This window comes from Leguminivora glycinivorella, chromosome 9 (genome assembly GCF_023078275.1).
Source record: "Leguminivora glycinivorella isolate SPB_JAAS2020 chromosome 9, LegGlyc_1.1, whole genome shotgun sequence".
NCBI classification, from domain to species: Eukaryota; Metazoa; Arthropoda; class Insecta; order Lepidoptera; family Tortricidae; genus Leguminivora; species Leguminivora glycinivorella.
This window is the reverse complement of record NC_062979.1, coordinates 3,981,938-4,000,631: the sequence shown is the minus strand read 5'-3', so window position 1 is coordinate 4,000,631 and position 18,694 is coordinate 3,981,938. Positions and strand designations below refer to the sequence as shown.

The window sequence follows — 18,694 nt, the reverse complement described above, 5'->3', positions numbered from 1 at the left end:
ACGAACGTTTCCGTAGGAAACCCTTTACGTCTTTACGTCCCAACTACGTCTGTACTTTAGATTATTAGGTAGGTACCTACATCCTATGTAGAGAGACTTGTTGTTCAGGAAAGAGTCGGCGGTACAAGACCCAGACTGCGCCCCTCAATGCTATGGACAGACCAAGTGAGGGCTCTCACCGGGTCTCCATTAAATCTGTGCGCGCGGAACGCTACAAATATTAGAGCAATATGGCGGGAAACCATTAAAAAGGCCGCACAACTTCCTCAATGACCACGACTACTCTAACAAGAGTATATGACGAAGAAGAAGACATCCTACACAATTTTTATTTTATTTTATTGTATTCGGAAATTTTTAATTCTAAAATTCAGAAAAAAATTCTAACAAAAAAGTCCATGACAGGTTTCCGACAGACATAAAATAACAAAAACACAAACATAATGTAGATTTCCACCTATTACGACGCTATTTACAACGACAACATGTGAAAAGTGACTAACTAACCTGAAGTCAGTAGGCCGGTAGGTCCAACCTAGATTAAGGCCTGAGATTAAGACCTAATCTTAGCCATCTGCATCGTTGATTGAGTGTTCCATCGATCGCTGTGCTGATTTCTCTTAATGACTTGTATCTGTCTAGACTTGCTTGATAATATAAATCTTAGCGTGTTTAAGTAGTAAATAAAACACGCTTTCGACAAAATTTTCATAGCACAAAATCTAAAAGAAAAGAGTATACTTATCTTAAAGGCTGGCAACCCACCTCCAAATCCTCCAATCCTTCTGGTGTTTCGGGGTGTCCATGTGCGTCAGGCGACCGGCCTGCTCGTTTGCCTACTTTCGCATAGACAAAGGCATTTTCGGTATACTCTTAGGTCGACACGTTCGTTTTTCGTCACGTTCCTAAATCTGTCCGATTCTGCTTTCGTCAGCCATTCTTTATTTGTCACGATCATCGATGGTCTTTCTCAACTACGGTCAATTTCGTTGTTCATCTTTATCTTAATCCGTCTCGTTCTTTACTCGTCATAATCTTCTTTCGGCATGTTCGCTGTTAAATCTATGTTTTTCGTGTTTTTTCCTAGTAGTTGGTACCGACCAACTTAGGATATGACCAAATACGAAATGACGAAAAACGATTTATTCGAAATAAGAAAAAGGCCAACAACTCATTATGGTCAAAGACGATAATGACTGCAGACTAAGTTGACGAATGAAGAATGGCTGACGAAAGCAGAATCGGACAAATTTAGGAACGTGACGAAAAACGAACGTGTCGACCCAAGAGTATACCGTATGTTCTGACTTTAAAATTGCATTAAATTGTTCTATCAGCTAGCAAGCCAATTTTAACGTTCATCGATTTTTTCTTTGCGGTAATATCAAAAATACACACTGTATAAGTAATTTGTCTACCTCTTTATTACTTTTATTATAAATAGATATAAGCCATACTAATACATATTATAAATGGACGGTGTTATGGAATAGCGAACTAAGCGCCAAAATCCGAAAAAAAAGTTATGAATGCAGTTCGGATATAAATGTGATAATCTATAGTATTGATTATTTCTTTGTTGAAAAATCATGCTTACAGCCTTATTTTAAGGGGTAGAATCAAGCGACACGTTAAAATTTGTATGGCCCTGTGTACTAAGTCGTTACGTAAAAACGAATTGAACGCCAAATTTACTTTTACAAATTATAATAAGCGTATATTCTAAATCGCAAAATCGAGTTAAACGCCATAAAGATGTTATTAATTCGTTTTGGTTTAAAGTTTTGATGATTTATAAACGCAATATCGATTTAACCGCCCTGTTGGTGTCGTTTAATTCGTTGTTACATATTTGAAATTGCAGGATATTCCGCTTGATGAGAACTAAGTATCAAGAGATTTTGTTATATCATAATATCTTGTGTGTGTAATCCTGGCTAGTACTAATGAATTATTATTAGTTACAATGCCAATTTTGCCATATATGCTGATTTTTTTGACATTTATTAAAAAAGTTGATTGCAGAACAAAACTAAATTGTTAGACGGATTAGTCCTAATCATTGTGGAGGAAAACATTGTTGTTAATTTATTTACAATAGCACTATTTACTCAAATATATGCAATTTTATTTTATTCCAGTATTCACTTTACCTCTAACAATTTGCATTAAAGAATCAAGCGACAAAATATGTCTCATAGTACGCTACGGCGAAATAAATTAACCTCATCGCAGTATTAGTTCAATAAAGAATCAAGCGGAAAAACGTTAATAACTTCGAAACTTGAATAGGTATGGTGTTATTTTTTTTATCAATTTAAATTATGAACACTTTTATAGGTTCAGTGTCAAAATTAACTTTTTTGCTTTATAAATGAACTTACAACAACAGATTCAAATTTCAAATCTTTCTAGCTCATTTTCTCGATTTCAACTAACTGTCGCTTGATCGCTTATTCCATAACACTGTCCAAATGGGAAAGTGTGTGTCTGTTTGTCCGTCTTTCACGGCAAAACTGAGCGACGAATTGACGTGATTTTTTAAGTGAAGATAGTTTAAGGGAAGGAGTTTGACAGAGGCTACTTTTTGTCCCTTTCTTTGCGATCATTTATTCGCTTTTTCCATGGTTATGCAGCTGACTATACTGATACTATCTTGATAGATGTCCACAGACAGTAATCGAGTGGCGTCCTTAGACGAAGAAAATTCATTAAGGTCTGTCCATACTAGTTCATTCGCAGCTTTTCAATGAGAAAGCTAATGACGGGGTATGAGACTTATGAGTCATTAGTGGATATGACTTCCTTTTTCTAATCAGGTAATCGTATTTTAATTAAAATGGTTCTAATAAGTGGTGTTAGTGGAGTAGATTATACCATAAGAATATTAAAAACTTGGAAGCTTAGTTGAAAAGTCAACCTGTAAAGATAATTTAATGATATTTATATTTCTTCTGAGTTCGTTGATTAAAAAACCGCTTTTGATTCTATAACGGATTATATCCGTTTCCATAGTTTTATTTCATATTAATAATAGACTTAATTAAAAGCAATTATTTGGTCAAAAATAGGTTATGTAAAAACATTTAATGGACTTGGTGATTGACTGATTGTCAAATGGCTGCAACTTTGCATGTGGCGCCATCATTCCTTGTCCTATGTCTAATTTTGTTCCGTGATATTTGGCTTGAAGGGTCGGTATCAACGTTATAAAAACAATTTACATAATTCTAAGGATTTATAATATTTTCCGAAAAAATTACAATATTTCTCCATCATGTAGGCGTCAATAGATTTTAATGTTTTTCAATTTAAGTCGTAATCAAAACGTATCGTAAAATGTTTTCAAATGTTTCACCAAAACATAACTTTTTGCGCATACGCATAAATAAGGGTTAACATAGACTGAAGACAATTTAAATTTAAATTTGTCAGTGATTCAATCGGCGACTCGGTGTGCTTGTGAATAGGATTCCTTAATCCAGCCACGAAATTCTTCACAAATATTTTCCGTGAGAATATTTTTATTCCGTCGCGAATTTAAAGCGGCAAATGTCTTGACCGTGGGAGAAATTTCTTAAATATCAGATTTTTTGGTCAATAGGTCTCATAGAGCCTCATACAAGTTTAAAAAAATGTGGTTTTGATGGTTTCGAACCTTGTCTCACAACAAGAGCGGGACAAATATCGACTGGGGGGCAAATGTAACTGGTCCATTTTTTCCATGTTTTACAATGCTTGCATTATTAAATAGAGTGTCCACTTGGTGTCCACCGGTTATATATGGTAGGCGTGTTCAGTGGATACATGTAGAACTCAACATCATAGTGTAATAATGGAAAAAAAATAGTCCCCCAGTCGATATTTTCCCCGCTGCACCTTAAATATTTATCAACTTCAAGCAGCCAAGCCTTCAGCTGAATTCTGATCGTCGTCACTTAGCGACTTAGTAATTTAGCAGTGTAAATAAAACTAAAAATTAAAATTTTATCTTTTATATATAAGTACAAAAATACAACATGACAACAGCAACATATCTTTGGAAAATACAAAAAGTGTAGGAGAAAACTTCACAAATGATCTCCAGTTTACACTCTTAAATATGAAGTACAGTCAACCAATTGGGACCCTAGGCCACTCTACAACCATGTCAAAATGGCAAGCAGTAGAAGAGATTTCTTACAGTCTGATTTATAACGTCACTATGACATAGTTCTACAGTGGCCTAGGGTTCCAATTAGTTGACTGTGCAGTGCGATTAATAGAATAGAATAGAATAGAATAGAATAGAAAAACGTTTATTGCAGAAACCATCATACAGCATCACATACATTTTTAAAAAAAGAGAGAAAAAGAGAGATCTTATGAACTAAATACTTAAAACTATATTGCTTATTACAATACAACAAAAGATGCTGATGCTGCAGATAGAGGCCACAAAAGGACTCCACTCAGCATATGCTCCAGCATATAATGCTACAGCGCTGGTCTTCCGTGAAGCCCAGGAACTAAGAAGATAGCTCAGAAAACTAAAGGCAGTGTCAATATAAGGAACAAAAAAAGTAATTTGATTAAAATAAGGAAGTGGATAGCAATTATTTGAATAATATATAAACAGGTCTGTGAATGTATTAAATATAATATAAAGTGAAATATATAAATATTACGTAGTTGATAAATAGACATCATATTTTAAACAACTAAATACTCATAATTATCGTTGTAACGCCGTTCTGACATATAGAAAATCATTTATGTAGGTATTAGGTAGGTACGCACAGTGTTACGGCTAAAGGCTACTTGCATTAAATTATCTAAATGTGATGTACGGAACGCGAAGAACACGGCAGTTGCAAGTTAAAAAGATATTGCTTGAATTTAAGTTTGAAGGAGAATAATGTTTTGCAGTTGCGTATGGGAGGGGTATGTTGTTCCAGCACTTCGTGGCAGAGTAGCGAAAACTGCCACGAAATGCTGCGGAACTGCCGTGTCTTGAACAGAGGAGCCGAATCGCTTCTCTCATTGGGCGGGAGGAAAACGATAACTTTTCAAATAGGTAATGAGGTTGCTTGAAATTTATTATCCCAAAAAGTAAGGACGCAAAGTGTAAAGACCGTCGTGAATTCATCTTTAGCATCTTGCCACTATTAAGATAAGGAGTAACATGAGTACGTGGAGGGATGGGAAAACAAAAGCGGGCGCAAGCATTCTGGATGCGTTGAAGGAGTGCCCTCGAACGAGCGAGCAAGCAACCGTTAATCACAGTATCGACATAGTTCAGTTTGGATAGTATTAAGGTATCGCACAATTTTATTCGAAGGTCGACACTGAGGTATTGACGAACCTGGTATAATACTCTCAGTCGATAAAAGCAGTTCTTAGTTACATCGAGTACATGTTGTTCAAAGCGTAAACGTTCGTCTAAGAGTAGTCCAAGGTTTCGTGCCTGGGCGACACGTTCGAGGCGACTTCCTCCGAGCATTACGTTAAGGTCAAAACTGGTGACTTTGTCTACTTGGCCTTTAGTCCCAAGCACCAGAAACTTTGTCTTGTTGGGGTTAAGAACTAAGTCACACTGCCCTGACCAAACATCTATACGATCGAGATCCTGATTCAACAACTCCAAGGCAGTCTTGGTCTCCCGGGGATGGAACGTTTTGTAAATTTGTACATCATCTGCATACATGTGATAGTGACAGTTCTTTATGCAGCTCGTAATGTCTGCCACGTACAGGATAAACAGAACTGGACCCAGAATTGAACCCTGCGGGACTCCACAATTTAAAGATGAGTTCAAAGAGTAATCCGTTAGTCCAGAGCGATTACGCAGTCCAACTTTTTGGGAACGCCCAGAGAGATAGCTATCGAACCATTTTATGGTTCTGCCGTCGAAACCATAATAAGTAAGCTTAGACAACAGTAGCGGTATATTTATAGTATCGAAGGCACGTGAAAAATCTAGGAGGACTAAGATAGATGCCTCACCTTTGTCTTGTCCTGTTAGTATGTCATCGATTACGTCAAGGAGTGCTGTGGCTGTGCTGCGTGCTTTCCGAAACCCAGATTGCTTACTTGGTAAAATATTATTCGTTTCTACAAAATCCGTTAATTGCCTACATACTACTTTCTCCAGGATTTTCGACATAAAACAAAGGATGCTAATAGGCCTGAGGTCCTTTAAGTCCGTAGGTTCAGTTGTCTTGGGTATAGGCCGTACTATAGCCGATTTCCAGTCATCTGGAAAAACACCGGTGCTGATGGATTGATTGATGATATTTGTAATGATATGTAAAGTCTTAGGCAACGTGAGTTCAACCATGTCCAACGTGATGTTGTCAGTACCAACCGCATTGCTTGAAAACGACTTAATTATTCTCAGCACAGTGCCCTCATCTACTGGTTTCAACGTGAATTTCGCTGAAGCAAATCTATGAAACTCAAAATACATTAAACTGGCTATGGTGACACCTTTTCTTGAGGGTAAATTAAGAAAGTGAGAGTTAATCTGATTTGGGTCGCTGAAGTTAAGCGGTAAAACATCATTACTTTTTTTAAAATCGGCGATGTTATTTTTTATGTTTTGCCACATAATTTTGGGGTTTTTTTGATTATTTGTTATGTATGTTTGAAAAAAGGCTGACTTTTCAGTAAAAAGAGCTGTGTTAACAATGTTTTTTAAATCCTTATAGTATTGTTTATGTGACTCAAGCCCAGTTCGGCGAAATCTAGCGTGCGCCACATCACGCAGCCGCATCATTTCCCTAACTGTATCAGTGATCCAGGGATGATGTTGTTTTTTTATTAAAATTCTTTTAAAAGGCGCGTGAAGGTCAAAAAGCTGTAAAATGGAAGAATTGAAATGGAAGAGAGTATCATTAACATTATCACACACCAGGCGATCCCAGTTTATAGCTTCAAGGTCAGCATTAAACCTGTCTAAATCAATATCCTTAAGCGGTCTGTACACTGACCACCTCGGGACGGGCTTATTTTTCTTAATGTTAATCTGACATGTTATGAACGCATGGTGACTGAGATCGGGAATGTAGTACACCGCTACACATCCTATATTTGTATTTGAACATATTAAATCTATCAATGTTTCTGAACTGAGTGATCAGTAAAGTGAGTAGGTTCATTAACAAATTGTGATAGTTGTAGTGTGCGTAAAAAATCTGATAACTTAATTACATTGGGATCCTGAGCAAGTAAGGTATTTATGTTGAAATCTCCCAGTAAAACGATATGGTCATATGTTGATAGTGAGCATATTGCCTCAGATAATGTGTCAAGAAAAATATCAACATTTTGCCAAGGGGGCCGGTAAGCGGTCCCTATAGCTATCTTACTACCATTAAGAGATAAACCAAGCCACATTTGTTCCACACCCGCCGCCGTTGGCGTCCTAAGTAGTCGCGGCCGTAAATGTTCGCCTATATAAAATCCGACACCCCCGCCGCGCGAGCGCTGGCCGGCCGGGCGCGGCGTGTGACGCAGCCGAAACCCGGGCGGAGCCGGGGCGCGCAGCTCCTCACCAGAACGTAGCCATGTCTCGTTTATAGCTAAAATGTCCACAGGATATCGATTAAGGGCTACTAAAAACTCATCATGGCGCGTTCCGAGCGAACCGGCATTCAATAAACCTAATTTTAAGTTTTTAGTTTTCATCACAAATTGGATAACATACGAATACACTACCTGGCAAAACAAACTATTTATGAGCAGTTGTTTGAGAATCGTCATATGGCGGCGTTCTATAGATATATATGTTGACAAATAATATAAACCATTGAGTAATAAAAAGGGATGACGAAATAATATTTGACTTTGAAGGTTATCTCGGTAAATAATTAAGAGTATCAAATAATAAATAGCATGCAGTGTAAATAAATATATATTTATTTCATTATATAGGTATATGAGTAAATCAGTATATATTGACTGCAGGATTATTAAATTGCTAAAATACACAGACAATCTTACAAGTCTAGTTCGTATTTCGTTGACATAAGGTCGAATAGTAAAATATAAGAAAATATTACAATGAAACATGGTAATTATATCAAATTCAGTTCCATTAAGTTTAAGTATACTTATTAGGTATTCATGTTGACATACTATGTTTATCATAATTACAATAGATTGTATTTTATACATAAGGTTTTTTTTAAAGAATATATCGACTAAGCATATTGTAAGCCTAACACATATTATACAATAACACAGAAGTGTACCGTTTATACATATAATTGCAAGTTGTAAAAATAAAAAAGTAAGTAATATATAAGGTGCAAACTTATTCACTACTAAAAACCCTACCTATGTCGGCTTCAGACCTGATTTTTTTTGCCAAATGTCCTGTATCACGTCGCACAAAGATGTTACCACGAGTCGTCCAGGGGGCTCGCCATTGCAGGCGCCGTGCCTCCATTCGAGTTTTATAAAACAGCTGCCGGTTTACTGACGTAAGACGCTCGTTAATGTAGACTCGACTCGGTTTACCGGGGAAGCCGAAGCCCGTCGTATCGATGACGCGGCGCACGCGAGCTGCTCGCAGCAGCTGGTCCCGCTGGTCACGCCGCACGAATCGCACGACGAGAGGCCGCGACGTCATGGTGTGGCCCGAGGCACCGCCACCCTCGGCCGAGGCTCCAGCCGCTCCCTGTTCCTCCGTATTGCTCCCGAGCGGGGCGCTGCTTGACTCGCCAGGGGTGTTCGATCCTGTCTGGGTTGGGACCGCACGGCGGACACCGACCCTGGTCACACTCATCACATCATGTTCCGTTACCGCCACTCCGACCTTTTGGCCTATTAGTGTTATCAGGTGTAGTTTATTTTCATTTGTTGTCTCAGGAATGCCTGTTATCTCAAGGTCATTACTCAGTAACTCTTGGTCGCGGTCATTTATTTGTGACTTGAGTTTTTCTATTTCATCGGCTAGCTCAATGTTTTGATCTGTGTTAATATTATCACCCAGCCGCGCCTCCAGGGACGAGATGCGTTCGTCGAACGAAGTCAGACGCGAAGAAATTGATTCTATTGTTGTAGTAAGCTTGTCAAGCCGAATAAAGAATTTATTAGAGAAGTCATTCAGTGCCGACACAACATAAGTTTCCATTGTCACCTTAAATCCTTCTTGAATTTGTTGTGTTAAATTCGGTACGTGTAACTTAGTTTCCACTGTGTGTGCACTCGGGGTAGGTAAGACAACCTGCGGGGAGGTCGGCCTGCTAGGCTTCTTACGATGCGTAACCTTGGAGTCGCATGCGTCGCTTAAATTATGAGATGTAAACCAGGGACCGGACAACCCCTTCCGCGCTACAAGCCTTTCATTGGGAATCCCTAACGTAAGGACGACCCAATCGAGAGACTCTCCCTTTCGAACTGCAAGCCCATTCATTTGACTAGCCCTTACAAAAAACTAAGCAAAACAATAAAGCTAGCCCTGTGCATTGGCTTAGCGCTATCCGATACGGCTTGCAAGCCTTTAATAAGGGTTACCCTTATTTTAAGCGCTATTTATAAGGCTTTCCCTTTTGTTAAAGCGTAGTCGAGCCTTGCGTAAAAGAGACAGGATTATGAATCTAAGCTATTGTAAGAACAGGAAGGAAAATGCGCTGTTGCCACTCCGCACTATGCGCCCCATTTTTAATTTTGCAACGAAACATGTTTTCGTTGGATAAAAGTAGAACACGGCTAGAAATTATTTTTAATGAACTGGGAGACAAGGAAGTGATGGATCGCCTGATGGTAAATGATCATCGCCGCCCATAGATCAGTATGTACGTTCGTACGTATGAATGTATGTAGGTATGTATGAATGTATGTAGGTATGTATGTATGAATATAATTATGTAAATATGTATGTATGCATGTAAATATACAGTGTTGGCCGAAAATCACTACAATTAACCATTAACATTACACATTGAAAACGTTAATTGCCAACATAAAAACAAGCCGTTTTCGTCATCCAACTCGCCTTGATGAGTTAATTGGGTGAGCAGTTCCTAAGATAGAGCTGATGCTGAACCCTGGCTTTTCCCAGGGGAACGCGGGTTTGGTTTAACATAGGCAAGCGCTGTTTTCGTCATCGGACTTGTTTTGATGAGTACTTGAGTGAGCAGTAACCAAGGTAGAGCTGATGCTGAACCCTGGCTATTCCTAGGGGAACGCGGGTTTGGAGTAACATAGGCAAGCGCTGTTTTCGTCATCGGACTTGTCTTGATGAGTACTTGTGTGAGCAGTAACCAAGGTAGAGCTGATGCTGAACCCTGGCTACTCCTAAGGGAACTCGGGTTTCGTGCAACACAGGCAAACGCTGTTTTCTTCATCGGACTTGTATTGATGAGTACTTGAGTGAGCAGTAACCAAGGTAGAGCTGATGCTGAACCCTGGCTTTTCCCAGGGGAACGCGGGTTTGGAGTAACATAGGCAAGCGCTGTTTTCTTCACCGGACTTGTCTTGGTGAGTACTTGAGTGAGCAGTAACCAAGGTAGAGCTGATGCTGAACCCTGGCTTTTCCCAGGGGAACGCGGGTTTGGAATAACATAGGCAAGCGCTGTTTTCTTCACCGGACTTGTCTTGGTGAGTACTTGTGTGAGCAGTAACCAAGGTAGAGCTGATGCTGAACCCTGGCTATTCCTAGGGGAACGCGGGTTTGGAGTAACATAGGCAAGCGCTGTTTTCGTCATCGGACTTGTCTTGATGAGTACTTGAGTGAGCAGTAACCAAGGTAGAGCTGATGCTGAACCCTGGCTATTCCTAAGGGAACTCGGGTTTCGTGCAACATAGGCAAACGCTGTTTTCGTCATCGGACTTGTCTTGATGAGTACTTGAGTGAGCAGTAACCAAGGTAGAGCTGATGCTGAACCCTGGCTTTTCCCAGGGGAACGCGTGTTTGGTGTAACATAGGCAAGCGCTGTTTTCGTCATCGGACTTGTTTTGATGAGTACTTGAGTGAGCAATAACCAGGGTAGAGCTGATGCTGAACCCTGGCTATTCCTAGGGGAACTCGGGTTTCGTGCAACATAGGCAAACGCTGTTTTCGTCATCGGATTTGTCTTGATGAGTACTTGAGTGAGCAATAACCAAGGTAGAGCTGATGCTGAACCCTGGCTATTCCTAGGGGAACTCGGGTTTCGTGCAACATAGGTAAACGCTGTTTTTGTCAGCGGACTTGTCTTGATGAGTACTGGTAAAGCTGATATTGAACTCTGGCTGTACCTAGGGGAACTTAGGTTTGGTGCAACATAGACAAACCCGGTTTCCGTTATAGGCCCTGCCTTTATGAGGACTTGGGTGCGCAGTACCCAAGCCACTGCTGTAGCTGAGACCTGGTGGTACCTAGGGGAACTCAGGTTCGGTGCAATATAAATAAACGCTGTTTTCTGTTCATAGTATGTTTCGTGTGAAATATCTTAGACTCGTCTTTATGACTGGTACTTGGTTGAGTTGAGTAGTACCATAGAATCTGTCAAACTATTTCTGTTGATTGTTGTGAATTCTATGAAGATCGTTTGAAACAGAAATACTTTTCTGGTGGCAATCAAGCATACAGCCCGTCTGATAGTAAATAGTTACCGCAGTCTATGGACGCTTGGAACTCCAGTATTCTCTTTATTCCCTGTATTACTATTAGTGAAATCGACTGTACTTAATTTTGATATTCAAATGGATATACATACGTATTTTTTTAGACATAAATAAAGTGTTTTATGTATGGCAAATCAATAAATTTGTTCTAACTACTTGATGTTAATATTCACTTCTGGTAGGATTTTTGTTCAGTTAATATTATGTTTTATGCCTAACTTGACATTGCATGAAATATTTCTATATTATAATGCACCGAAACCAGAGTTGCCCTAGATACCGCCAGGGCTCAGCTACAACGCTGTCTTGGCTATTGCGCACCCAAGTCCTCGTCAAGACAAGTCCGATGACGCAAACAGAGTTTGCCTATGTTACACCAAAGGGGGCGTCCATTAATCGCGTCATACTGCATAGGGGGGGGAGGGGGTCATGAAAAAATCACCAAATATCACCATGGGGGGTGGGGGGTTAGGAACATATCACGTGTATTTTTTTGTTACACTAACCGCACTAACGTAAAGAAAAAACATTTCTGAGCTATTTTTATATCAACTTTTACAGTCAGAACTTGCGTTGTGCAGTGCAAAGAGAACAGAATAGAATATAATTTATTCGTGAACACAGTCAAGATTAATTACACATTTTACAACACAAACAGAAAGGAATGAAGTGCCACGAAATGGCCTCATCTCAGCGTGTTGCTGGTGACTTCCAGCGCTGATCTTCCGATGAGACCATCAAGTGAGAAAAAAAGAGCTGTGTGCAGTCGGTTATTTTTAATTCTCAAAGATGTTTTTAGTTTGCCCTCATCACGGGTACACGGACAGTCGGTTATAGACGGTCGAAAAATCAGTCCCCACTTTACATGTAGGGGGGGGGGTTCCCTAACAAAACATTTTTTTTCCACTTTTTATTTTACCAAGTGTTTTATTTTTGCTTATTTGCCAAGAGTGGCCCTGAAGCTTTAGTAGTTTCATGTGCTCTGCCTACCCCTTTATGGGATGCAGACGTGACTGAATGTATGTATGTACGTATAAGGGCCATTTTTTCAATGTTGTCCACCCCACTTCTTTTGTATTATGGGTATTTTTTACGCGATTCATATTCAGAATCGCGAGGTCTTTTGATCGTAATAGGAGAAAAACCCGGCCAAGAGCGTGTCAGGCCACGCTCAGTATAGGGTTCCATAGTTTTACGTATTTTTCTCAAAAACTACTGAACCTATTAAGTTCAAAATAATTTTCCTAGAGTCTTTGTAATAGAACTTTATATTTTTGTGATTTTTTTCGTATTTTTTAAACATATGGTTCAAAAGTTAGAGGGGGTTGTGTCCCCACATTTTTTTCCTTTAGGAGCGATTATTTCCGAAAATATTAATATTATCAAAAAACAATTTTAGTAAACATTGATTCATTTTTAAATACCTATCCAAAAATATATCACACGTTGGGGTTGGAATGAAAAAAAAAACAGTCCCTACTTTACATGTAGGGGCGTGTACACACCCTAACAAAACATTTTTTTCAACTTTTTATTTTACCACTTTGTCGGCGTGATTGACATACATATTGGTACCAAATTTCAGTTTTCTAGTGCTAACGGTCAATGAGATTATCCGCGGACGGACGGACGGACGGAAGGACGGACAGACAGACATGGCGAAACTATTAGGGTTCCTAGTTGACTACGGAACCCTAAAAATGTCCCAAGATTTCCATATTGTTTTAAGACCTTCCATTCCGTTACCGCCATACAAAATATATAAAAAAATGGTAACGGAATAGAGAAAAACCTTGGCACACTTTTTGACTCCTAGGATTTAAAGAGCTCGCGATTCTGAGTGGAAAGCACATAAACAATTCCAAATAAAAAAAAGTGGGGCCCAATTAACGCTCTTTTATTTGATATGTAACACGCTAAAAAACTATTTCAAAAAACTTTGATTTCTAATTTCTACTTTTACCCCCCAAAAGTGGCCCCTATAGTTATTTTTTATTTTATTTAAATTACATGCCCGTCTTTGAGTCACAAGTTTACATATGTGTGCCAAACAAGTTAATCGGTTCAGTTGTTTCGGTTCAGTGGTTTCCTTTTTGAGGTACGGAACCTTAAAAATATTCGTGGGTTGGAAAAAAGTCTACTTAAGTTGCCAAAAAATTACACGTCATATTGGCCAGGGGGGGGGGGTCCTGAAAATATCACCAAAGATCACCATGGGGGAGGGGGGGTCTAAAATAAGCCAAAAACGTATGACGCGATTAATGGACGCCCCCAAACCCGAGTTCCCCTAGGTACAGCCAGGTTTCAGCATCAGCTCTATCTCGGGTACAGCTCACCCAAATACTCATTAAGACAAGTCCAATGACGAAAACAGCGTTTGCCTGTGTTACACTAAACCCGAGTTCCCCTAGGTGCAAACAGAGTTCAGCATCAGCTACACTTCGGGTACTGCTCACTCAAGTACTCATCAAGACAAGTCCGATGACGAAAACAGCGTTTGCCTGTGTTACACTAAACCCGAGTTCCCCTAGGTGCAGCCAGAGTTCAGCAACAGCTGGACTTTGGGTACTGCTTGCTCGAGTACTCATCAAGACAAGTCCGATGACGAAAACAGCGGTTGCCTGGGTTACACTAAACCCGAGTTCCCCTAGGTGCAGCCAGGGTTCAGCATCAGCTGGATTTCAGGTACTGCTCACTTGAGTACTCATCAAAACAAGTCCGATGACGAAAACAGCGTTTGCCTGTGTTACACTAAACCCGATTTCCCCTAGGTGCAGCCAGGGTTCAGCATCAACTGGACTTCGGGTACTGCTCACTCGAGTACTCATCAAGACAAGTCCGATGACGAAAACAGCGTTTGCCTGTGTTACACTAAACCCGAGTTCCCATAGGTGCAGCCAGGGTTCAGCATCAGCTGGAATTTGGGTACTGCTCACTCGAGTACTCATCAAGACAAGTCCGATGACGAAAACAGCGTTTGCCTGTGTTACACTAAACCCGAGTTCCCCTAGATGCAGCCAGGGTTCAGCATCAGCTGGACTTCGGGTACTGCTCACTCGAGTACTCATCAAGACAAGTCCGATGACGAAAACAGCGGTTGCCTGGGTTACACTAAACCCGAGTTCCCCTAGGTGCAGCCAGGGTTCAGCATCAGCTGGATTTCGGGTACTGCTCACTCGAGTACTCATCAAGACAAGTCCGATGACGAAAACAGCGTTTGCCTGTGTTACACTAAACCCGAGTTCCCCTAGGTGCATCCAGGGTTCAGCATCAGCTGGACTTCGGGTACTGCTCACTCGAGTACTCATCAAGACAAGTCCGATGACGAAAACAGCGTTTGCCTGTATTACACTAAACCCGAGTTCCCCTAGGTGCAGCCAGGGTTCAGCATCAGCTAGACTTCGGGTACTCATCAAGACAAGTCCGATAAAAAAAACCGGCCAAGAGCGTGTCGGGCCACGCTCAGTGTAGGGTTCCGAAGTTTTCCATATGTTTCTCAAAAACTACTGAACCTATCAAGTTCAAAACAATTTTCCTAGAAAGTCTTTACAAAGTTCTACTTTTGTGATTTTTTTCATATTTTTTAAACTTGTGGTTCAAAAGTTAGAGGGGGAGGGGCGCACTTTTTTTCCTTTAGGAGCGATTATTTCCGAAAATATTAATATTATCAAAAAGCAATCTTAGTAAACCCTTTATTCATTCTTAAATACCTATCCAACAATATATCACACGTTGGGGTTGGAATGAAAAATATTATCAGCCCCATTTTACATGTAGGGGGGGTACCCTAATAATTTTTTTTTCCATTTTTTATTTTTACACTCTGTTGGCGTGATTGATATACATATTGGGACCAAATTTCAGCTTTCTAGTGCTAACGGTTACTGAGATTATCCGCGGACGGACGGACGGACGGACAGACAGACATGGCGAAACTATAAGGGTTCCTAGTTGACTACGGAACCCTAAAAAGCAGCGTTTGCCTGTGTTACACCTGAGCAAAGAAGGAGCCTATCATAACTATAAGTATTTGGTATTGAAAATTGAACCTTATTTTATCTACAGCCGTTTCCATCAAACAGAAACGCGCAAATATCACACACAGTGCCGCCGTAGGTAACGATCGTATGTTATTTCGTTCGGAGTAATGTGTGCTTTATGAGCGAGGTACAGGATTTAAACTCGCACGATATGCTATAAGGGAAAGCAAATAAAACCCAATATAAGGCTTACCCTTATGGCGTTAGGCTGAGCCGATGATAAGGGTTTTGAAAGGGTATTGGGCTATTTTAGGTAAGCGCTTTCGTTAGGGCTTTAAAAGCAAAATGAAAGGGTATCGCGTCAAAAGGGTAGGGTAAGTTAAGCCTAACGAAATACCCATACAAAACCCCGTATAAGGGATAGCGGGCCGGTCCCTGATGTAAACATCGCTCGCGCGGGGGAGTTATCATAGTCCGTTTTCGGCGTTTGTCTCCGACATTGATGGCACGCCCAGCTGTCCTTGGTGCATTCATGCAACGCCTGGAAACGCTCCTCCGTCATGTTAAGGCAGTGCAGGTCATATTTAAGTTGGCATGAACAACAACTTAAGTAAAAACTGTTCGTAATACTCAAATGACAGCCTGCACACACAAAATTGTCAGTTCCATCGATGTCCATGTTGCTAGAATTCGCCATGATTACTAAGCGCTTGAGGCGCTGCACTAATGATAGTAAACAAAAAACACGTCTAGCGGATAAATAACGGCAGCCGCTGCAGCGCTAACCGGTTCGGGCACAGATATCGTTAACCGTTAAGTTCACTTCTTGTTATGTCCGTAAAGTTATAAATACTTAGTATTTAAGACGTAAAATATCACCACTTCTCGTAGCAACTATAAGTTCTTTAATTACGAACAATACAACGCGCGTTGTACACTTTTAGGTAACTAATTTTAATTTAAATCGCGGAGAAACATTAAATGACGTCCGCACAGTAGCTATTCCGATCTACCCTCCATTAAATGACGTCCGCACAGTAGCTATTCATTACGATACAAGTGCGTAAAAAAGGAAGCGCGAAACGAGTGGCGATAAATTAAAACACGACCGAAGGGAGTGTTTTAAATCGACACGACTGACACGAGTTACGAATTTCCTTTTCGCACGTGTATCGTACGACGTTTTTCAGTACAGATGAGCCTCCGAAGTTTCGACCTGGCATATAATGAACCACTTCTCGCACTAGTGCGTAAAAAATACACCATCTGTACTGAAAAAGTAAAAGTGTCATTTGTATTGATGTTGTAATGTTACCTTAAATAAGATTATTTTTATACATAGACGGTTGAGAAATACTTTACACTGCCATATTTTAAGCAGATTATTTGTAATTATGTAGTCATATATACAGTCATATATTTTGACGACCGGTCTGGCGCAGTCGGTATAGTTAGGCAGACTAAACTATAAGTGCTGACTTGCATCAAACCGTCTCACCGTTAAAGCGTTCGTTTAATTTTATTATATTGGAAGTTCCATAGACGTCTGCTGCGTGACGATGATGTGTCTGTCAAATGTGGTTGATGCAACTGGCCCTAATACGAGTAGCTTTAACATGTAATCTAAGCTAGTAGATAGACGCCATTACAATGTCTAGACGGTAGTAAGGCAAAAGTTACCGGCGATTACGAATAGGTACGAAAGTGCTTATTCATGAAAAGCTCATAATTGCCCCAGTTTTCTTTTTGGATTTAGAAATTTTTATTTTCCACTCAGAATCGTCCAATTTCCAATAAGAGAAAAAAAGTGTCACAAGGTTTTTCTCCCATTCCATTACCACTTTTTCATACTTTTTGTATAGCGGTAACGGAACGGAAGGTCTAAAAAATGTATGGAAATCTTGGGACATTTTTTTTCTCCTATCAGGATGGAAAGACCTGGCGATTCTGAGTATCAATCGCGTAAAAATTACCCATGTTACAAAAAAAGTGGGATGGACAACTTTGAAAAAAAAAATGGCCCATTTAGCTGTGTAAATATAAACTTAAAGTTTGCTGACTATATTTCGGACGTAAAGATTTGCAATAGTTCTAAAATGTTACGTTAAGAAGTTTTATATTCAAAAGACGCCATTTATTTCAACAGACGCAAATATTCCGGGTTTACTTACCTTACCTGTGCCTATGCCGAATCTTGGGATTAGTTGTCACAGCGGACCCCAGGCTCCCATGAGGCGCGGAAAATGCCGGGATAACGCAAGGAGGATGATGATAGCTTACCTTACCTGATTGGTAGACGAAATTGTGCCATGGACTTCTTTTAACTCAGAAAATTCTCATAGCACCCGCTTTTCGCCTATCCGTCGTCTAGTCTAGCTCAACTATTATAGTCTATTTATACGCTGTATGCAAATAAGGAGAAAATGAAAATTCTGATCGGCCATGATGAAGTGGTTAATGGACATCGGTTGCCATCGCATGATCAGTGAAACCAATTGCTTGGCATTCTGGGTGTAGCCAGACAAATTGGATAAAAAACAGTTTCTGAGGTACCTAGCCAATGTGGCAATTGCTTACTCTACGTAGACATTTCGTATTGCTCTTCTGAAATGGCGCGACAGAGACAGACTGCGTTTCATTTGCCATACAGCGTAAACGATTGTCACATCGGCTAGGCCAACATTAATTAATTCCCAGCAAGCTGGAAGCGGCAAGCTTGAAATCGTTCCTTCCTTCTGGGCCAGCTTGCATCGTAGGCCACGTCTTCGCCTCGGCTAGTCTATGGCTATTAGTAGCTGAGTACCAACAGGCGGTACTCAACTGCTCATGGCTATAGACTAGTCGATATACATACATACAACATACATACAATCACGCCTGTATCCCATAAAGGGGTAGGCAGAACACATGAAACTACTAAACTTCAGTGCCACTCTTGGCAAATAAGGGGTTGAAAGAAAACGAAACTGTGACATTGCAGTGACAGGTTGCCAGCCTCTCACCTACGCCACAATTTAACCCATATCCCATAGTCGCCTTCTACGACACCCACGGGAAGGGGGTGGTGATATTCTTAACCCGTCACCACACAGGCTACTAGTCGATATAATTTAAAAAAA

At 40.2% G+C, this 18,694-nt stretch overlaps 1 protein-coding gene across 1 annotated transcript in view; it reads left to right on the top strand.

Annotated features, from left to right (window-relative positions):
• The window catches only part of LOC125229449 (protein TANC2), a 440,488-nt gene that overhangs the window by 180,422 nt on the left and 241,372 nt on the right, over nt 1-18,694 (top strand). The window lies entirely within an intron of this gene.